Consider the following 21587-nt stretch of genomic DNA (forward strand, 5'->3'; position numbering starts at 1 on the left):
TCCGAGGCCCCGTGAACCAGAACCTCACAACCGCCGAAGTCATATTGGCCGAGCTAGCAGGCCGTTGAGTGCTTATATAAAGGGGTCATGTAATTTGTTTCTCCGATGAGAGATTAATAAAATACAAGTTTCCCTAATTTTATTTGTGTACTTAGTACACTGGCACGCCCGCATATTTATTTTCCCTAGCGCGTAGAGAGATAATAACACGATAACCATTGTTGTTTGTTATTATTTTTCGTGTCAAACAGGAAAAAAGCTTTTTCTGCAAAAGTAGCTCGTTTTTTCCCAGTACAGATGCAAGTGTTTATATACACGCGCATACACTCACCCGTATGAACACACACACACACACGCATATCCTACCTCTATGAGCACCTTCGATAGACTGAGCCGGCATATCCTAAATGTGCATCGTCGGAAATCCTGAAATAAATCCAGGAATAAATGTGAGCACTAGTATTTGAACCCTGGTGGGCTGGGATATCACAGTCCCTCTAACCATCCAACCACAGGTTGGTTCACGTACAAGTAGCTCGTTGGTAAACTGATCTATGACTGTATTTGAGGGGCCTTATGTGTAATTAAATAAAACAAATGGGGGTTTTCTACAAAGAGAACAACACCCGTGTGCTTGGCGATTCGTGACGACAATCAGCGGCCAACAGATTTGTGAACCAACCTCTTGTTACCAAAAAATCACGCGCCCGTGCCTGGGCGAACGCCGAATTTCTGACATTTCCTTTTCAACAAGTGTAAAGTTTCTTTTTTGCCAGAAAATCAATGTCAATAGTTTTTATATTTTTTTGCGAACCAATCTCTTGTTGGATGGTTAAGAGGACAGTGGTATCTCCGCACAATAGACTTGACACTGGTGCTCGCATTTTTCTGGATTTATTTATGTCATTCCGGCGATGCGCGTTTAGTGGAAGGAGACATTTTAATCGATTTCGAAGACGTTTGTGACGAGTTCGTCAATCTGAAGATGATATGTTGGCTTCTCTCAAAGGTGCTCGTAAAGGTAGGGTGTGCATGCTGCGTTCATAGGGGTGAGTGTGTAAATGTGTTGTATGAGCGTCTTTACTGTGTCAAGAAAAGTCAAATATTATTTTTAGGATCAGATCAATATTTTTTTGATCAACCTTTAATGTTTATTAATATTCCCAAGAAAAGTAGGGATCCTCTATCTCTCGTCGGCACCGTTGCAGGTCCGCCTCGTCTCCGCTAGCCTTAGGGCTATGGGAGCGCAATGGATCCCGGCCCTTGCGGACGGGAGGGCTCTGTTTTTAGACGTTTCTTTGAGTTCTGTTAAGGTTTGTGTCTTTCTTAGGAAGGTGAGACGACGGCGGCTCCCCGGAGATGGAATAATGTTAGGACCATAGCACGACGAGTTCCCGACCGTTTACTACAACAAGGTTTGTCTGGCTCCGGCGAGAGAGGGGCGATGAGGGTGGCGCGCCTTCGGCTAGCTTCAGTGCTTGTAATCATCGCTAGGTGGTCTACGGATCTGAATGTAATTTTTATTATTTTTTATTTTCGTTGTACCCCCATGATGTTCAATGAATAGATCGGAATATTTTCGAGAAAGATAAAAAATAAATCAAGTTGATTGGCTCCAACAGATAACGAACGCCGCCGCGGCTTGGCTCCACACAGATGGACGACGAGGTCGTTGATTGGTCGGACCGGCACGCCTTGACGAGAAGGCCACTCTCCTTCCAGGTTCGCCGCCGGCCGGTCAATCACAGTTCACTTGCTTCGATTAATTTGATCATAGCAAGTACTTCCTCCGTTAGTACAAAGTTGGGTCATCTATTTTGGAACGAAGGAAGTAGATGAGTGACCGGTTCTTGAACCTGGGGTTGTATGACGGGCACAAACGGCGTGACCTCTCCAAGATAATCTTTTTCACCCGACGGCGGAAGAGGCGGCCACGCATGGCAAGGTGCTGCCAACAATATAATGACGCCCGCCAAGGCCCGTGCCACCAACAGGAGAAGGATCTGTGACACCGATCTGGCCACGGCGGAGGCCGCGACGCCCAGAATCGTTCTGCCAAAACCCGAGCTGCTGCTCATGGGGCCACCGTAACTCTCCTCCTCCCTGGAGGCCCATCACTTGGTCCATTTCTTCCCCACCGCCTCGGAGAGCATGGTCGTCCTGGGCGACCACGGGAACCGCATGCTACGCTTCCAAAATCATCGATGGCTTCCGCTACATCGATACCCTGCCATGCCTTCATGGAGTCAAGGAGATACCCATGGCCATCTCCGTCCCTCCGACGGACTTGTACGTCCCTGACGGTGAAGACACCCGAGACCTCTACATCATTGATGGCCTCCTCCATCCGGACAAGGCCGTGGTGCGGCCGCAGTTCGAGGCCCTGGTGTGGAGGGGGTTCCTGCTGGAATTTAGTCTATTTGGGCAGCCCAATAACTATTTCAGAAATTCCTAATAAATCCTAGAGGCCCACTTAGCCCATTTGTGCAAGGCAAGGGATACTACTAAAGTTTAGTCCCACATTGCTAGTTTACTGGGAGTTGGACCTCCTTATAAGGGAGGTTCTTTCCCCACTTGTATGAGCATGAGAACAAGAGGGACATCCACGCGCGCTCCTCCTCGGCGCGGCGCGGCGGGGCGGGGCGGGGCGGGCTCCGACGACGACTACCTCAGCAACGACATGGCTGGAGAGGATGTCGACCCCAAGTCCAGTGCTTCTGCTGCTATTGTCCCGTATGTGTTCTTCTTTTTGTCAGATGTCCTGTCACAGTTTCTCGTACTAGTTCTTGCCCTACATGTGTTAGGTTCTACTCCATATATGCAACATGACCTAGTGTCTGTCCTAGATGTGTTCAGTATAAGTTCATATATGCAGATGCTACTTACTTTCTCTCCGTCAGATTGCATGACTTGCTTTATCGCAGCTATTATAGGCAATTTACCCCAAGTGGTTTTGCTGCTTCCATGAGACCTCCTATGTTTGAGGGTATCCACTATAAGAGGTGGCGCGTGAGAGCAGTTGAGGGAGTCCTGGATTAGGGGGTGTTCGGGTAGCCGGACTATACCTTCAGCCGGACTACTGGACTATGAAGATATAAGATTGAAGACTTCATCCCGTGTTCGGATGGGACTTTCCTTGGCGTGGAAGGCAAGTTTGGCGATGCGGATATTCAAGATCTCCTACCATTGTAACCGACTCTATGTAACCCTAACCGTATCCGGTGTCTATATAAACCGGAGGATTGTAGTCCGTAGGCAATCAACTCCATACACAACAATCATACCATAGGCTAGCTTCTAGGGTTTAGCCTCCTTAATCTCGTGGTAGATCTACTCTTGTACTACCCATATCATCAATATTAATCAAGCAGGAGTAGGGTATTACCTCCATCGAGAGGGCCCGAACCTGGGTAAAAACATCGTGTCCCTTGTCTCCTGTTACCATCCGGCCTTGACGCACAGTTCGGGACCCCCTACCCGAGATCCGCCGGTTTTGACACCGACATTGGTGCTTTCATTGAGGGTTCCTCTGTGCCGTCACAATCAGGAAGGATGCCTCCTCCCGTCTTTAAAGACGGCGCCGTTGCTAAGGGAGCCTTGGCTCTCGGCCAAACCCTCCGGCTAGGTGGTTTCCTCACGACCGCCTGTTCAGCTGTTGCGCCGACGGTGACCTCTCGGGTCATCAAAAGCAACCTACACGTCAGCTCGGAGCTCGTCGAGCAGCTAGATCCAATGGAGCTCTCTTCCATAAACGAGCTCTTGGATCGCATCGCCGCCCTGGGGGTCGCTACGGATTACGACCAGGTTGGGCTTAAACCCGATCTAAGAGAAATTAACTCTTCCCAAGTCACCCACCACATTGCCGTGGTAGAGGCGCAGTGCGGCGACCCTTCATCTATTTTAAGGACTAGCTACGTCCGAATTCCCGACTCCACCAAGCCGGATACCTGCGGAGAGGAGGATGTAACTCAAGACCTGAGCTTAGGATCAGGCAACGGGCTAGATTCGTTGGACAACATCCAAGAATCCGAACTTCAGAGTTCGGAAACTCTTCGGCCTCTGAATCTTGGATTGGGTGAGGTTTCAGATTCAACGACACCCGCCCACCCGAACATAAGCGATCTCTCCCAAATCAGGCAGAGGCCCGAGGAAATAGTACATCATTACTGGGCCAGATTCCTCCTGGTTATGAACAGGATAAAGGATTGCCGCGAGGGAGACGCAATCTCAATTTTCTGCAGTAATTGCACGGACGAGGGAATCCTTAACGCCGTAAGTCGTCGTGATATTACACGCTTCGCTGACTTGGCGTCCATAGTACAAAAATACTGTGCCATGGAAAGCGCCTGGAAAACCGGAATAAAATTTTGGGATAATCCGGCCTTGAATAGTAATCCCGTCCGAACTAAGAGGGTGCATCATCATAGGACACCCGGGATAAACACCAAAAAGCCAAAACCCTCTACAGGGCATGGAACCGTACTGGAAAGGTGGCTTGATGGACCCTATAGAATTCACAGTACAGAGGACGCCACACCAAGTCACAGCCTTAGAGCATGTTGGATACTTCGGCAGGTGGCCAAAATTGGCGAGGACCTCTTAATTCTTGAGGCCGCAAAAAGCCAGCCCGAGGACACCAGTATCGTTCTCACAGTCTTCGAGACTTTCGCATCAAACAATATGCGAAAAAGAACACTCCGCAGCCTCGCCGAAGTCTATCAAGTTGCAACAATAAATCCATGGAGCGACACTGCTATTACCTTCAACGCAAGTGATGAACCTAGATTCCGAACAACCCGAGCACCAGCCGCATTGGTCCTCAGTCCCATAGTGGACGGCTTTCGCCTCACCAAGGTGCTCATGGATGGAGGCAGCGGACTGAACCTCATTTATGAGGAAACCCTTCAAAAAATAGAAATAGACTGGAACTGCATCGAGCGAAGCAGCACAACCTTTAGAGGAATAATCCCCAGTCGGGAAGCACGCTGCACAGGAAAAATCACACTAGATGTGGTGTTCGGCACGCCGGATAATTACAGGTCCGAAGAAGTCACGTTTCAGGTGGCCCCATTTAAGAGCGGATATCACGCTTTACTAGGGCGGGAAGCATTCACAATCTTCCAAGCAATACCCCATTACGGGTACATGAAGCTTAAGATGCCCGGGCCGAATGGAATTATCACTCTAGCTAGTGATCTGGACATAGCACTCCGCGCCGAAAACAAGACGGCCGCATTAGCCCTTGAGGCGCTATCCGAAGCCTTAGTGGCCGAGGAACTGACTGCGCTGCGCTCCACAGTTAACAGGGATGATGTGATACTCGATAAGAGATCCAAATCCACATCCTTCAAGCCAGCCGACGAAATAGTCAAATTCCAGGTCCATCCAACGGACCCCAATAAAACAGCTTCAATCGGGGCACGACTGAACCCTGATGCAGACGCCGCACTGCGAGAGTTCCTATGAGAGAACTGGGACATCTTCGCCTGGCACCCTTCAGACATGCTAGGGATCCCACGCAAGCTGGCCGAACATAACTTAAATATCCTAAAAGGATTTAAACCTGTCAAACAAGCCCTTCGGCGTTTTTCCGAACCCAAGAGACAGGCTATGGGAGAGGAGCTAGCCAAGCTATTGGAGGCCGGATTCATCAGAGACATAAAACATCCGGACTGGCTAGCAAACCTGGTGATGGTACCAAAGAAGGACAAATCCTGGCACCTGTGTGTCGATTTTAAAGATCTTAACAAGGCTTGCCCAAAGGATCCCTTCCCCCTCCCCCGCATCGATCAAATTATCGATGCCACCGCAGGACACGATTTGTTGTGTTTCCTCGACGCATACTCCGGTTACCATCAAATCAAGATGGCAGAATCAGACCAAGCCGCAACAGCATTCATCACACCATACGCCCCATTCTGCTTCAACACAATGCCCTTCGGGCTGAAAAACGCCGGCGCCACATATCAGCGCATGATCCAGACATGTCTGGCAAACCAGATCGGCAAAACAGTGGAGGCGTATGTGGATGATGTGGTCGTCAAATCAAGACATGTCGAATCCCTAGTAAACGACTTGAGGCTTACATTCGATAACCTCCGACAATATGACATCAAGCTCAACCCAGAAAAATGCGTCTTCGGCGTTCCAGCCGGAAAGCTCTTGGGCTTCATTGTATCCGGTAGAGGAATTGAAGCAAATCCAGCCAAGATCCGAGCTTTGTCACAATTGGATATCCCAAAGGACCTCAAACAAATACAAAAATTAACCGGATGCGTGGCGGCTTTAAGCTGCTTCATCTCCCGCTTGGGAGAAAAGGCACTACCCCTCTATCGCCTCCTTCGGCGCACCGAACACTTCGAGTGGACGGATGCCGCCACGGCCGGACTTGATGAAATAAAAGCCATATTGGCAACAAACCCAGTCTTGGCCGCGCCATTCACCGGTGAACCAATGTTATTGTACATTGCAGCAACACACCAAGTTGTCAGCGCAGTGCTCGTTGTCGAGCGGGAAACGGACGGACACAAATTCCCCCTTCAAAGGCCGGTCTACTACGTGTCCACTTTCCTCACTCCATGCAAATCACGGTACCCGCATTATCAAAAGATTGCATACGTGGTATTCATGGCATCCCGGAAGCTACGACACTACTTTCAAGAGTGTTCCATAACAGTAGCCTCGGAAGTGCCACTAAACGATATTATCAACAACCGCGATGCAACGGGCCGGATTGCAAAATGGGCCATCGAGCTTCTCCCGTTCGATATAACCTATAAGCCACGGCGAGCTATTAAATCGCAAGTTTTGGCCGACTTCGTCGCAGAATGGACGGAGGCCGAGCTCCCTAAAGAGCACGGCACATATTCAAACTGGATTATGCATTTCGACGGCTCCAAAATGTTGGCCGGACTGGGGGCTGGCGTCGTCCTGACGTCCCCCACAGGAGACACAGTCCAATATGTGCTCCAGATTATGTAAACGGATTCCAACAATGCAGCCGAATATGAGGCCCTCCTACATGGTCTCCGGATAGCAGTATCCATGGGTATCCAGCGCCTAGAGGTACGCGGGGATTCAAACCTCGCGATATCCCAAATAAATGGAGACTTCGACGCCAAGGACCCAAAAATGGCAGCTTACCGCAACGTCGTCCTAAAAATGTCAGCTCGGTTCGAAGGGCTGGAGTTCCACCATATAGCCCGAGAAAACAATCAAGCAGCGGACGTCCTGGCACGCATCGGAGCAAAACGCGATGCAGTCCCCCCCAACATCTTTTTGGAAAGATTGTTCAAGCCATCCATAGCATGGGAGGGGGAACCCGCAAATAACAGCCCGGACCCAGCCGCACCACTCGACGCCGAACAATCTGACACAATTGGAGGCTCTGCCAATGAAATTACACCTTCAGCCCACGTAATAATGGCGGTTATCGCCCCATGGACAGAACCATTCCTAGCCTACCTTACTAGGCAGGAACTCCCGGAGGACCAAAATGAGGCCCGCTGCATAGTGTGGCGATCTAAAGCCTATAGAGTCCATGAGGAAGAGCTTTATAAGAAAAGCACTACCGGAGTCCTTCAAAGGTGCATCTCCGAAGAGAAAGGGCGGAACCTTCTGGCTGAAATTCATGCCGGACTCGGTGGTCACCACGCCGCTGCTCGGTCCCTTGTTAGCAAGGCTTTCCGTACAGGCTTTTATTGGCCGACGGCCCGGGCAGACGCTCAGGACCTAGTCCAACGATGCGCTGGTTGCCAACTTTTTGCCAACCAAAGCCATATGCCACCCACCGCACTCCAAACTATACCCATCACCTGGCCTTTTGCGGTCTGTGGGCTTGACATGGTCGGACCCCTTAAAGGTGGAACCAATAGGAAAAAATACTTACTGGTCATGGTGGATAAGTTCACCAAATGGATAGAATCCAAGCCTGTTAAAACGGCCGAATCCGGACCTGTGATAGACTTCATATCCGGGGTTGTACACCGTTATGGCGTCCCCCACAGCATCATAACCGATAACGGTACAAACATTACCGCCGACGAGGTAAAACTCTGGTGCAAAAACATGGGCATCAAGCTCGATTATGCTTCCGTCTATCACCCACAAACCAACGGCCAGGTCGAACGCGCAAATGGTCTTATCATGAGCGGCATTAAACCCAGACTGGTGCGGTCCCTCAAGGAATCTAACACGCACTGGGTAGAGGAGCTCGACTCCGTGCTATGGGGGCTGCGGACCACGCCAAATCGCACCACCGGATACACACCATTTTTTATGGTGTACGGCACAGAGGCAATTCTGCCCTACGACATAATTCATGACTCACCTAGAGTGCGCATGTACGAAGAAAGATAAGCCGAGATCGATCGACAGGACAACTTGGACGCCTTGGAGGAGGAGCGTGACGTGGCAAAAGCCCGTTCCGCATTTTATCAATAGCAGGCCCGAAGATATCAAAGCAGAGAAGTACGGGCCAAAAATTACAATGTTGGCGAACTAGTTCTACGCCTGCCGGATAAGAAAAAGGACAAACTCAAGCCCAAGTGGGAAGGTCCATTCATAATCGACCAAGTCCTAACTGGCGGGGCGTACCGCCTGCGAGATGCGTCGGATAACCGACTCGAGCTGAACCCGTTGAACGCCACCCGTCTCCGAAGATTCTATGCCTAACGCCGGACTCTGTGTTCGTCTCCTTCCTCTGTCCATTTTTTGCATTTTTTATTTCTCTCTCCTTCCCCTCTTTTCTTTTATAGCCCTTAAAGGCTCATCTAGTGACGCGCCACTCACGCTCATTAAACCTGGGGGCTTCTTTAACAGAAGCTTATTCATACGGGCTTCACGCCCAACACATGCGTCAAACTTCTGCATGTACCTTTTTCTTCACCATTATATGCATCAATATGACTTAAGTTTTGGCCAAGCTGGGTTGCCTGGCTCCTGTGCTTACCCCTATGTTCCCAATAGTTTGGCTAGGCGGTAAAGGGAGCACCTCTGCGACTGTTACTGCCGGGTCAGCCGGATGTGTACCTCAGACTGGGTGAAGCCGAAAGCTAGCGTTCTTAAGAGAATATTCGGTCGGTGAAATAAAAGATGATCTTTTTACTCATTTTATGCGCCCCAGATGCTTTTTCCGCGTCTTTTCACGCAGTCCGGACATGCACTTTAGGGCGCCTCCCAGCGAAAGGAACCCTTAACGGAACTATTCTCTCTGGAAGATGCTTCTTACTAACCATGTAATATAACATAACTAGTTGGGCACTTGTCTGATAAAGCACTAATGAGCCCTACGCCTGGTCTCCACGCATACCCCGGTTCTTATATAACCGCTATGGTATTCGAACACACTCCGGACCGTCAGGTCCCGAGGTTGAAGCGAAAAGGTCGGCAACGACAAACGATCTACAATCCGGCTAGAAGGCATTACACATGTCAATTCAAAATTACATAGTCATTCTGACTGATTGTATTCCTCTTCTATACCATCTAACAGGCTGTCTAATTTACAGTCCTGCTGGGAATACTTTGCGGCTAACTCTACTTGGCCGTTACTAAGCTTACAGGGATCTCCTTCCCGTCAGGCCCCACTGGTCCGACCCCGGCCATGTGGTTTGGGTCAGACTTCGTAAAACGGGTCTTCACCATGGCCCAGGCCTCCCTAGCGCCTTGTCGGCAGGCCGATATCTTCCATAACGGAAGCGCCGCCGAGCTCCCTTCAGCTTCTCCGCAAGCTCTCCAAGGCCCTCGGGCATGGAGTGGGCAGGCCATAAGGCTTGGGCAACGCCTCGCATCGCCTACCGAATTCGCCCGTGCAGTTGCATGAGTTCGGGAAGAAGGTCACCCATAGAACCGGGCATCTCCTCTGCAGGATGACCTGTGAGCATACCTACAGACATTACTCTGTTAGTCGACTTCCTCGCCGAACTCTTTTTTCAAAGTTCGTTCAAGCACTTACTAAATATGCCGCATCGAAGCCGCTGATTCTCCTTCGTGGAGTCCGACAGCTGGCCACGAACATCTTTAAGTTCGATGTCCAGCCGGGTGTTGGCATCCTGAAGATCATTCTTCTCTTGCCTCACCTTTGTCAACGTACTCTCACCGGCCTTTAGCCGGCGTAAGAGTTGTTGCTTGTCTGGATCGAGTCCGGCGCCATCTGCAATATGATTTGTCAGATTTGCACCCACACCGCATAATACTAATCTTTCGAAGTGTATCTTACCTGAGGGGGTCTCTTTGGGCTCCCCTGCTGCGGCTAGTGCGACCTCTAGTTGGGCCTTGCACTTTTCCAGCTCCTGGGACAGTACGGTATTCTTCTTTGTAAGAAGCTACATATTAAATGATCCTTAAATCAGTTGCTCTAACTGCTTCAAGTCTCGGGGGCTACTGGCATATATATATATATATATTTAACCAAAATTTTCTTACCCGTATGTCTTTTACATACTGCTCCGTGGCTCTGGCTAAACCATTTTGAGCGGCACGGAGGTACGCATCTCCCAAATTAAAGGCATCTAAAGCCTCTTGGGAGAAACAAGCGTCGCGTAGAATTGTCCAGCGACACCTGTGGTTCATGGCACTCTCCACTAAAGAATTTGTGGCAGACAGCATGTCCGCATCCTCTGACGGAGGAGCGTCCGGTGCGCGCCTTGTGCTCGTCTCCGCCTCCTGGCCAGACATTGGAGCCTGGCTGGTGGAGGCGCGATTAGCAACCTCTCCGGATGTAGTCCGGCGAGATCTCTTCGTTCTGAAGATAGCACGAACGTTAATATGCCCTGACAGAATAACTCCAGGGAAATAGAGGTGCACTATACCTTTGCGCCGGCATCTCAGTCCGGACTTCATTCCTTTTTGCCCCACGGGGCCCTGCGGCCCCTCGTTGGCTAGCCGCCGCAGGTTCGGCCTCCTGCCTCGGAAATCTCCCCTACAAAACATGGCTGTCGTCAGAAACACCGGGCTATGTAAGGGTGGAATCTCTTTCAAGGGAATAAGACCCCGGTTTCTGTCACATGGGAGGCCGGGATTAACCCTGGGTAATCCGCCGTAATGGCTACCAAGGTATTGTCCTTGCTTAGCTGATGGAACACCCCGTCGATAAGCTCCACCGATATGTCCGGATCCTCTTCGGAGTCCGGATTGAGGGACCGTTCTGGGTCCTCGGGCTGTGGAGGGCGGCTGCTTATATCCTTTACCTCCTGTCGCAGTTCCTGCATTGAAGTCGTTAGACTACCTATCTAACGATGGGAGTATAAAACAAACGGGCAAGCGCAATTGTTCACTTACCCAACTTGGAGGATCATACATACTGAATCCGGCCCGCGGGTTGACGCGGAGGAATTCCTCCTTTTCTCCCTTGTACAAAGAGGATAAGATCTTTACTAAGGCGGCGGCTGAGGCCGGCCCCTTACGACCGTAACGTGTGGCGTCATCCTCCCCGTTGAAATCCCACATGGGGTGGCCTCTATATTGAAGCGGTTGCACCCCCCGCATAATGCATGCGGCCATAACTCCAATCATGGTTAGTCCGGAATGAGCCAACAGTCTTATCCGGCCCATCAGGTAAAGGGCGTCTCTATCGCTTTCTCTCCGAGAGCTCCGCGGACGCCAGCTCAAGCGTTTCTTCAATGGAGCACTGTTGAACTCAAGGAGACCGACCCGGATAGGGTCCGGTAGCGGGACATCATCTATATAAAACCATTCCGAAGGCCAGTCCTCGGACGCTTTCTTTGGGGTTCCGGATAGGTATCCGGTCCCGGCGATGCGCCATACTTCGGCTCCGCCCACTTGGTATATAGACCCCTTTTGAGAACGGGGCACCAGGCAGAATAACCTCTTCCACAGCGCGAAATGAGCCTCAACGCCTAAAAATAGCTCACAAAGGGCGACGAAACCCGCAATATGCAATACGGAGGCGGGCGTGAGATTGTGCAGCTGGAGGCCGTAGAAGTCCAGAAGCCCGCGGAGAAATAGATGAATTGGAAATCCCAGTCCCCTTATTAGATAGGGGACGAGGCACACCCGCTCTCCTTTAGAAGGATTGGGGGTGCTCTCCGCTTGTTTTCCGCCATTGTAGGTGGCGAGACCGGCTTGGACCGGGACCATGTATGCCTGAGGGAGAAATCCCTTGGCCTGAAGCGACACTAACTTGCTATGCGGGATGGTGCAACTCTCCCAGTCCCCGGGTTTGGGACCGGAGGGGCGAGGGGAGGAGCTGCCACGGCTGGTCATGTTGGAATGGACCTTTGCTGGAAGCGCTCTGATGATAACTCGCGAAAAGGAGAAGATGTGGTTTGGACCTAAATCCCCATCCCATTAAATAGGCGGCTCATTTATACGGCTAGGGGTGTGGATGTAAAAACACCCCGGCTTTTCGCATTCGTTTGACACGTGGAAGACGGCCATTATTGGGCGTGGAAGCCGAGGAGCACTACATTGCAAAAATCGGACATTATTCCTACAGGTACACAAGATTTGGAGAAGAACCCGCCTTGCAATGCCGAACAATCTGCGCGCCGGACTCATCGTCATTGAAGCCTGGTTCGGGGGCTACTGAGGGAGTCCTGGATTAGGGGGTGTTCGGGTAGCCGAACTATACCTTCAGCCGGACTCCTGGACTATGAAGATACAAGATTGAAGACTTCGTCCCGTGTCCGGATGGGACTTTCCTTGGCGTGGAAGGCAAGCTTGGCGATGCAGATATTCAAGATCTCCTACCATTGTAACCGACTCTTTGTAACCCTAACCCTATCCGGTGTCTATATAAACCGGAGGGTTGTAGTCCATAGGCAATCAACTCCATACACAACAATCATACCATAGGCTAGCTTCTAGGGTTTAGCCTCCTTGATCTCATGGTAGATCTACTCTTGTACTACCCATATCATCAATATTAATCAAGCAGGAGTAGGGTATTACCTCCATCGAGAGGGCCCGAACCTGGGTAAAAACATCGTGTCCCTTGTCTCCTGTTACCATCCGGCCTTGACGCACAGTTCGCGACCCCCTACCCGAGATCCGCTGGTTTTGACACCGACAGCAGTCTTATGGTTTCAAACCATGAGTTGCTATGACGCCACTCTCGGCAAACCTGAAGGAGAGCTTGATGCTCAACAGGCACAAGCTTTTCAGAAAATGGATACTCTGTTTAAGGCTGCTCTTTTGAGTGTTCTTGGTGAGAACATAGTTGATGCTTATGCGTCAATTGATAATGGAAAAGATATGTGGGATGCACTCGAGGCCAAGTTTGGGGTCTCGGATGCTGGCACTGAGCTGTACATCATGGAGCAATTCTATGATTACAGGATGACTGAAGAGCGCTCTGTGGTTGAGCAAGCTCATGAGATACAGTCATTTGCTAGAGAACTTGAGCACTTCAGTTGTATGCTACCGGACAAGTTTGTTGCCGGAGGTATCATCACTAAGCTTCCTCCTTCGTGGAGGAACTTTGCTACCTTGCTGAAACATAAGAGGCAGGAGTTTTCCGCCCCGGATCTCATTGGCACTCTTGATGTGGAAGAAAAGGCGAGAGCAAAGGACACACGTGCTCGAGGTATTGAGGGAGGATCTAGTGCCAATCTGGTACAGAAGAAGAACTTCCAGCCCCACAAGTTCAAGAACAAGGGCAAGTTTGATGGTAAAGCAATGTTTGATAAAAAGAACAAAGCTGTGCAACACACGAACTTCAAGAAGAAGAATGACAAGAAGAAAGGTGCTTGTCATGTGTGTGGGGATCCTGATCATTGGGCTCCTAGTTGCCCTAATCGCTATGACAAGCGTCATCCTGGGAAAGGCGGCAAGACCGCTAATGTTGTCATTGGAGACACTAACATGAAGGATGCTGGGTATGGTATATTTCCCACTATTCTTTCAGTATGTCATTCTCCTGATTGGTTGATTGACACGGGTGCTAATGTGCATGTATGCGGTGATATTTTCATGTTTTTGTCTTATCAGACTGCAGGGACTTCAACCGTGCTGATGGGCAACGGTTCAAGTGCTTCTGTTCGTGGTGTTGGCACGGTCGATCTGAAGTTTACTTCAGGGAAGATCGTGCAGCTGAAGAACGTGCATTATGTCCCCTCCATCAATAGAAATCTTGTTAGCGGATCTCTTCTGTGTAGAGATGGCTACAAGCTTGTCTTTGATTCGAATACATTTGTAATATCCAAGTATGGAACCTTTGTTGGTAAAGGCTATGAGTCAGGAGGCTTGTTTCGTTTATCCTTATCAGACGTTTGCAATTAAGTTGTTAATCATATTTGCAACAATAGTGAATCCAATGTGTGGCATTCACGTCTTTGTCATGTTAACTTTGGTTGCATGTCGCGACTAGCGAAGTTGAACTTAATCCCTAGTTTCACCACCGTCAAGGGATCTAAGTGTCAAGTGTGTGTGCAAGCTAAGCAACCTCGTAAGTCTCACACGATTGCGGAAATAAGAAATCTTGCACCACTAGAGCTCATACATTCAGATCTATGTGAAATGAATGGTGTGTTGACAAAAGGTGGAAAGAAATATTTCATGACGTTAATTGATGACTCCACTAGATACTGCCATGTGTATCTTCTGAAATCTAAGGATGAGGCTTTGAACTTTTTCAAGATCTATAAAGCTGAAGTGGAAAACCAACTTGATCGAAAAATCAAGAGGCTTAGGTCCGACCGTGGTGGAGAGTATTTTTCCAATGAATTTGATGCTTTTTGTGCGGAACATGGTATAATCCATGAGAGGACGCCTCCCTATTCACCTCAGTCAAATGGGGTCGCCGAAATAAAGAACCGTACTCTAATAGATTTGGTTAATGCCATGTTAGACACTTCGGGTCTCTCCAAGGCATGGTGGGGGGAGGCGATATTGACTGCATGTCATGTCCTAAACCAAGTTCCCACAAAGAACAAAGAGATAACTCCATTCGAGGAATGGGAGAAGAAAAGGTTAAAACTCTCTTATCTACGAACATGGGGTTGTTTGGCGAAAGCCAATGTTCCAATTCCAAAGAAGCGGAAGCTTGGACCAAAGACAGTGGATTGTGTTTTCCTGGAATATGCTTTTCATAGCATTGGCTATAGATTCTTGATTGTAAAATCTGAGGTACCTGACATACATGTCGGTACGATCATGGAGTCGAATGATGCGACTTTCTTTGAAGATATCTTTCCCATGAAGGATATGGCTACCTCATCTAATCAGGAGATGCCTAGTTCATCGAATCAGGAACCAGTTACAATTACCGAACCTGCCATTTCGATGGAACACTTTGAAAGTCCTGTGGAGGAGAACAATGAAGTTCCTACTAGAAGCAAGAGACAGAAGACTGCAAAGTCCTTTGGTGATGATTTTCTTATGTATCTCATAGATGACACTCCCAGTTCTATTTCAGAGGCCTATGCATCTGAAGATGCTGACTACTGGAAGGAAGCGGTTCATAGCGAGATGGATTCCATCTTGACGAATGAAACCTGGGAGATAACTGATCGTCCTGATGGGTGCAAACCTATAGGATGCAAATGAGTATTCAAGAAGAATCTTAGGCCTGATGGTACTATTGTAAAGTACAAGGCTCGGCTCGTGGCTAAGGGTTATACCCAAAAGGAAGGTGAAGACTTCTTTGATACTTACTCACCTGTGGCTCGACTGACCACTATTCGAGTTCTACTTTCACTAGCTGCCTCGCATGGTCTTCTCGTTCATCAAATGGATGTTAAGACTGCTTTCCTAAATGGAGAGTTGGACAAGGAAATTTATATGGAACAACCAGATGGGTTTGTACTAGATGGTCAGGAAGGGAAAGTGTGCAAGTTGCTGAAGTCTTTGTACGGACTTAAGCAAGCACCCAAACAGTGGCATGAGAAGTTTGAAAGAATTTTAACAGCTGCAGGCTTTGTTGTGAACGAAGCTGACAAATGTGTGTACTATCGCCACGGTGGGGGCATGGGAGTTATCCTGTGCTTGTATGTTGATGACATACTGATTTTCGAAACAAATCTGAATGTTATTAAGGAGGTCAAGGATTTCCTATCTCGTTGTTTTGAGATGAAGGATTTAGGAGTGGCTGATGTCATTCTGAACATCAAGTTGTTGAGAGACGATGATGGTGGGATTACATTGCTTCAATCTCACTGTGTGGAAAAGATCTTGAGTCGCTTTGGCTATAGTGACTGCAAGCCCTCTCCAACACCATATGATGCGAGTGTGTTACTTCAAAAGAATCGAAGAATTGCTAGAGATTAATTAAAATATTATCAGATTATTGGCTCGCTTATGTACTTAGCAAGTGCTACAAGACCTGACATCTCTTTTGCTGTTAGCAAACTGAGTCGGTTTGTCTCAAAACCAGGAGATGTGCATTGGAAAGCTCTAGAGAGAGTTTTGCGTTATTTGAAAGGCACTGCAAATTATGGAATTCACTACACCAGGCATCCAAAGGTGCTTGAAGGGTATAGTGACTCAAACTGGATCTCAGATGCTGATGAGATAAAGGCCACGAGCGGTTATGTATTCACTCATGGAGGTGGCGCTGTTTCTTGGAAGTCTTGCAAGCAGATCATCTTAACGAGGTCAACAATGGAAGCAGAACTCACATCACTAGATACAGCTACGGTTGAAGAAGATTGGCTTCGCCGGCTCTTGAATGACTTGTCGGTTGTTGAGAAACCTATACCGGATGTCCCTATGAACTGCGACAATCAAACTGTGATCACGAAAGTGAGCAGCTCAAAGGATAACATGAAGTCATCAAGACATGTTCAGAGAAGGTTAAAGTCTGTCAGGAAAATAAAAAACTTCGGAGTTATTGCGTTGGATTATATCCAAACGTCTAAAAATCTGGCAGATCCTTTTACTAAGGGTCTATCACGTAATGTGATAGATAATGCATCGAGGGAGATGGGTTTGAGACCCACAATATGAGTTGTTCACAGTGATAACCTATTCTTTGTGATCGGAGATCCCGTGAATTAGATGTGGAAGACAAGTTGTTGGTCAACTGAGAGGAGAGTATCCTTACTATTCACAATACCACTCCTTGAAGATGCAATACTCTCCTAATCTGCATGGCAGGTTGATGTATATCTTAATGTGTTCTAAGTGGCTTATTTAAGCAGAGATGTTATCCTGCAGAACATCTTTTGAAGAACACACCTATATGAGTCTGATTGTCAAATGTCGCAATCTATGAGAGTAGGATTCTCTCTAGTAAACTCATGAAAGGTCACGGAGTATGACGCATAAGCTCCACCCGCGGGGAAGACCCACGGTAGCCACGTATCAGTCAAGGCTTTACATGAAGCTAGATTCGCAGAAAAACTTGCAGTTCAAGGCCCAGTCCACTGTTCAAGTTGCTTACTAGTGTAGCATAGAGTTCTAGGTGGAAGTTCAACTTAACAGTCTCCACTGCAGTACCGGTATATAAAACAGTGTTTTTGAACCAAAGGCAAATTTCTGTGTGCCTCTGGGATCTGGTGGGGGATTGCTGGAATTTAGTCTATTTGGGCAGCCCAATAACTATTTCAGAAATTCCTAATAAATCCTAGAGGCCCATTTAGCCCATTTGTGCAAGGCAAGGGATACTACTAAAGTTTAGTCCCACATTGCTAGTTTAGTGGGAGTTGGACCTCCTTATAAGGGAGGTTCTTTCCCCACTTGTATGAGCATGAGAACAAGAGGGACATCCACGTGCGCTCCTCCTCCGCCGCCCGCCACGCCGCGACGCGACGCGGGTTGCAGGAATGAGCCAAGCCGATGTCTAAATTTTTGCCACGCACTACGGGTATACGAAAGGCCACTCGGGAGCTGGAAAGTTTTTGCTGTAGTGGATATTGAATACGAACGCAGTACCCTTCGGCTGCTGCCTCTTCGTTTCGTCTCCCTCGATCCCTATAAAAGGGAGGTCGCTCCTCCCAGAGAGACGCACCAGAACTACTCCTTCCCTCACCATCGGTTCCATCCATCTCTGAGCTGCTGTTGTCTTCCTCATCCCGGCTTGCGGCGTGCACCGCACGTCGGGACAGTAGGCCTCCGAGACCGCACCTTTTGAGTCCTGTACGGGAGAAGGGTGATAAGGTTTTTGGGGAGCGCTCTGCGTGACTACTGGCTTCTTCATCACGGACTCCGACGACTACTTCCTCGACGACGACTTCTTCCCGGACGTCGACTACCTCAGCAACGACATGGCTGGAGAGGATGTCGACCCCAAGTCCAGTGCTTCTGCTGCTGCTGTCCCGTATGTGTTCTTCTTCTTTCTGTCAGATGTCCTGCCATAGTTTCTCGTACTAGTTCTTGCCCTACATGTGTTAGGTTCTACTCCATATATGCAACATGATCTAGTGTCTGTCCTAGATGTGTTCAGTACAAGTTCATATATGCAGATGCTACTTACTTTCTCTCCGTCAGATTGCATGACTTGCTTTATCGCAGCTATATTAGTCATGCTTTATCTAATATTTCTGTTAATAAAATCATATGGTAAATTGCTCATATTTCCAACAGTTCCACCCGTCCGCCCTATCTAGTAGGTTCTGGCACTACGACATCCTCCCGCTGCCGCCATGGATCAGCCACCACAAGCATGCCATGGTCTACGGCCACACCCTCGTCGGCGACTGGCTCATGCCCTTGTATGGCAAAGCGGATTACGTCCGCGAGCTTGGACTCTGGTTTGGCGTCTCATGAAACCTCCCCTGCGCTACTGACCTCTCGAGTGTCCATCACGTCTAGAGGGGAGGTGCCGCCGCCGGACAAGTTGTGATATCGCTAAGCTTAGATGAAGAATTCAATATAATGCAGGTTCCAATTTTGTTTCTTAAAAAAAACATACCTGCTCAGTTTTGAGTACTTTTGACCTCCCCTGCTCAATTTTGTTTTCTGACCATTCAACTCAGCAGTATAACATGCTTTCTGGGCTTCCATTTTCTTGTTTTAGCTAGACCAGAGGAAGGAGGAAAGGCTCATGCAAAAGTTGTTGTTGGCACCCAACGCATGCATGTACGCTAATTAAGCTCCATCCCTACGCGTGTGTGTGTGGGTGAGCGTTTTGCCCGGCCGGTCTAGTAGTACCAAATTTGGCATCCATATATGTATATGGCTCAGAGCTCTAAGACATGATAGCATCTCGATCAACACCGTAAGCCACCATCTAGTCCAGAAAGGTAGAAATCGACAACAAGATTGATCGATGGCCGGTGCGCGCGCTGGCGGGTCGTTCCTCGCCGTCACCCTAGTGGTGGTGGTGGCCGCATCATCCATGCCGGTGGTCAAGGGGGATGACAAGTCTACTTGCGTCGGCGAGTACTCCAAGCTCTGCGGCAACAAGGACCCCGCGTGCACCACCATGGTCGAGACGACCTGCCACGATGATGCCGACAGCGTCAAGGCCATTAAGGGCATGTTCGACGAGCTGGCCAAGGTCGGTGGAGACAACTATGGTTTGGCTTCTACGGCAAGGCCGTGGGGGCACGTGGCCCTCGGCGATGCCGTCGACTAGCATGGGGCCTGCCCCGGCAACAAGACGGTCGGAGATTTTGCCCTCGAGCACTGCATCCCGGACCTCGACGCGGCATGCAAGGATCCCAGCTGCAGCGACGGTGCTTACATCGAATGCGGCGGTGCGGCGTCAAGATTCTGCTACATCAAGGCCACCCCCGCCGACAAGAAAGCCATAGAGCAAAACGTGATATGCTTCAGGGACTATTGCGATCAGAAGAAGAAGAGTGAAGACTGCCGTAATGAATGCATCCTCCACAAGACTAGTCCGGCCGCTTGAAAAATCAAAATGCATGCATTCCTTCCTTCCTTCCTTCCTTCATTACTTGAGGGTGTTTTCACATGCGCATGTATTCATCTCATTTTGTTGTTGCTTTTTTTGTTGAACATTTATTTTGTCTGTTTTTTTGTTGTTGCGAAAATAAAATTCATTTTGTTGTTGCTCTTCTTGGAGAAGCAATAAAGAAAGAGTGGTAAATAAGTTTTGGATGATCTCTAACCTCACGTTACATTTTGCTAGCTAGCTACTCCTATAGATGTGTTTGCATGTTGGCAGAGTTTCTTACCTTGGTGCATGCGCGAGTGGCACATATCAGGGCACGCCTGTTTTCTCTTGCTGCATGCGGGCTATTTAGGGAGGTTACAATCATGGTTTCTTTGGGGGGTCACAAGAAGATAATTTTTTCAATAAATGGCGATTTTATTATCTTAAAATGTAGCATCAAGTGGATACAAAACATTATGAGTAACACCCGACCTCTGCATAACTAAGATGCACACAGCCAAAACCAGAAGTTTGACAAAAAAATCATGAAATACAATCCGACAAATCGGCAACAGTAGAGTCCTATAGACCGACACTATGCCTATGTCGAAGAAGGTGGTGGACCAATCCATAGGTTATGCTGCTATCCATGTCGCGAAAAAACCTCCGTAGCCACCTGCTCCAATCGCGTACACACTGCCTTGAACAGAGGTTGGTACTCTGGTCGTTGTAGCATAGACTATGTACGTAGCGAGTGTGTACACCGGAAAATAACTTGTAGAGGTGAAGCATTTTTGTCATTAAAAGTTAAATCGTTTCTACATAGTCAAAGCGACCAAATTAAGGCATACGCTCTCATCCTTATTAGCGTTTTGAACCTATTTTATGTACTTGTCTTGTGACCTGTGAAATGGTTTGTTTATTTTTTTTTTTGCGGGTGAAAATGAATTGAGAGAGCTGAGACCTGAGAGACTCAGCTCCAATATTGCCAAGGTTCAAAGACGCCATGACCGGCAATAGATTTGTTTTCCCCGATAAATCACTACTGGGGAATGCTTATATGATGGGTAAGTGCATACCTTCGATCACTCGGTGAAGGCCACCTAGCTAAACCGAGTGCATATAAAAAATATAGATCATGTTTGCGGAAAAACTACCAAAATTTACAATGCTAATTTGATATTATTTAGAAACTACATTCTATGATGTATTTAAGGATAACTAATTTGGTATTGTGTTTGTTGATAGTTTTCATATAAACTTGAACAATTTTTGTACCCTTTGACTCTAGACAAACATTGTGTAGGATCAAGAGTATATCAACTAGAGGTGGGTGGGTGGGGGGGGGGGGGTCAATGGGATATTTAATTTATTTATTTTCAAAACTTCAAACCTCTCGCGACAAAACAACAGAAGTAGTACTACAATAGAAACACTGAAACAAAGTAAGTACAGGCACACGAAGACAAATAAGCTAAACCAGTAGGACTAAGCAAAACTTTCGACGAAAGCGATGATAATCTTCCTAGAATAGTGGCAGGGAACTTTTGCGACAATAATGGTAACACAGAAGGGAAACAAATCACAGCATGGAGGGACAAAATGACGAAACAGATCACGATACTAAATACATCCTACCGAGAAATGTTCATCAAAACATAACTTAGTTGAATAACAAAGTAGCGCCAGAGAATCAATAGGCGAGCATATAGACAAACTATCTTAAGCACGGCACATTGAAATACACCGAGCAACATAGTCATTATACACATAATAAACAGAGAAAGATATATGATCACAATTACCTATCAGGGCTATCGGGGCAAAGCGCATAGAAAATAAACTA

General features: G+C 48.2%; 2 pseudogenes; both read left to right on the forward strand.

Moving 5' to 3' along the window:
• Positions 1-1835: 1835 nt before the first annotated feature.
• LOC147986602 (uncharacterized) lies at positions 1836-18742 on the forward strand (annotated as a pseudogene).
• A 363-nt stretch (positions 18743-19105) lies between these two features.
• LOC147986603 (uncharacterized) lies at positions 19106-19957 on the forward strand (annotated as a pseudogene).
• The last annotated feature ends 1630 nt before the right edge of the window (positions 19958-21587 follow it).

This window comes from Triticum urartu, chromosome 2A, assembly GCF_056163025.1.
Source record: "Triticum urartu cultivar PI428250 chromosome 2A, HENAU_Tu73, whole genome shotgun sequence".
NCBI classification, from domain to species: Eukaryota; Viridiplantae; Streptophyta; class Magnoliopsida; order Poales; family Poaceae; genus Triticum; species Triticum urartu.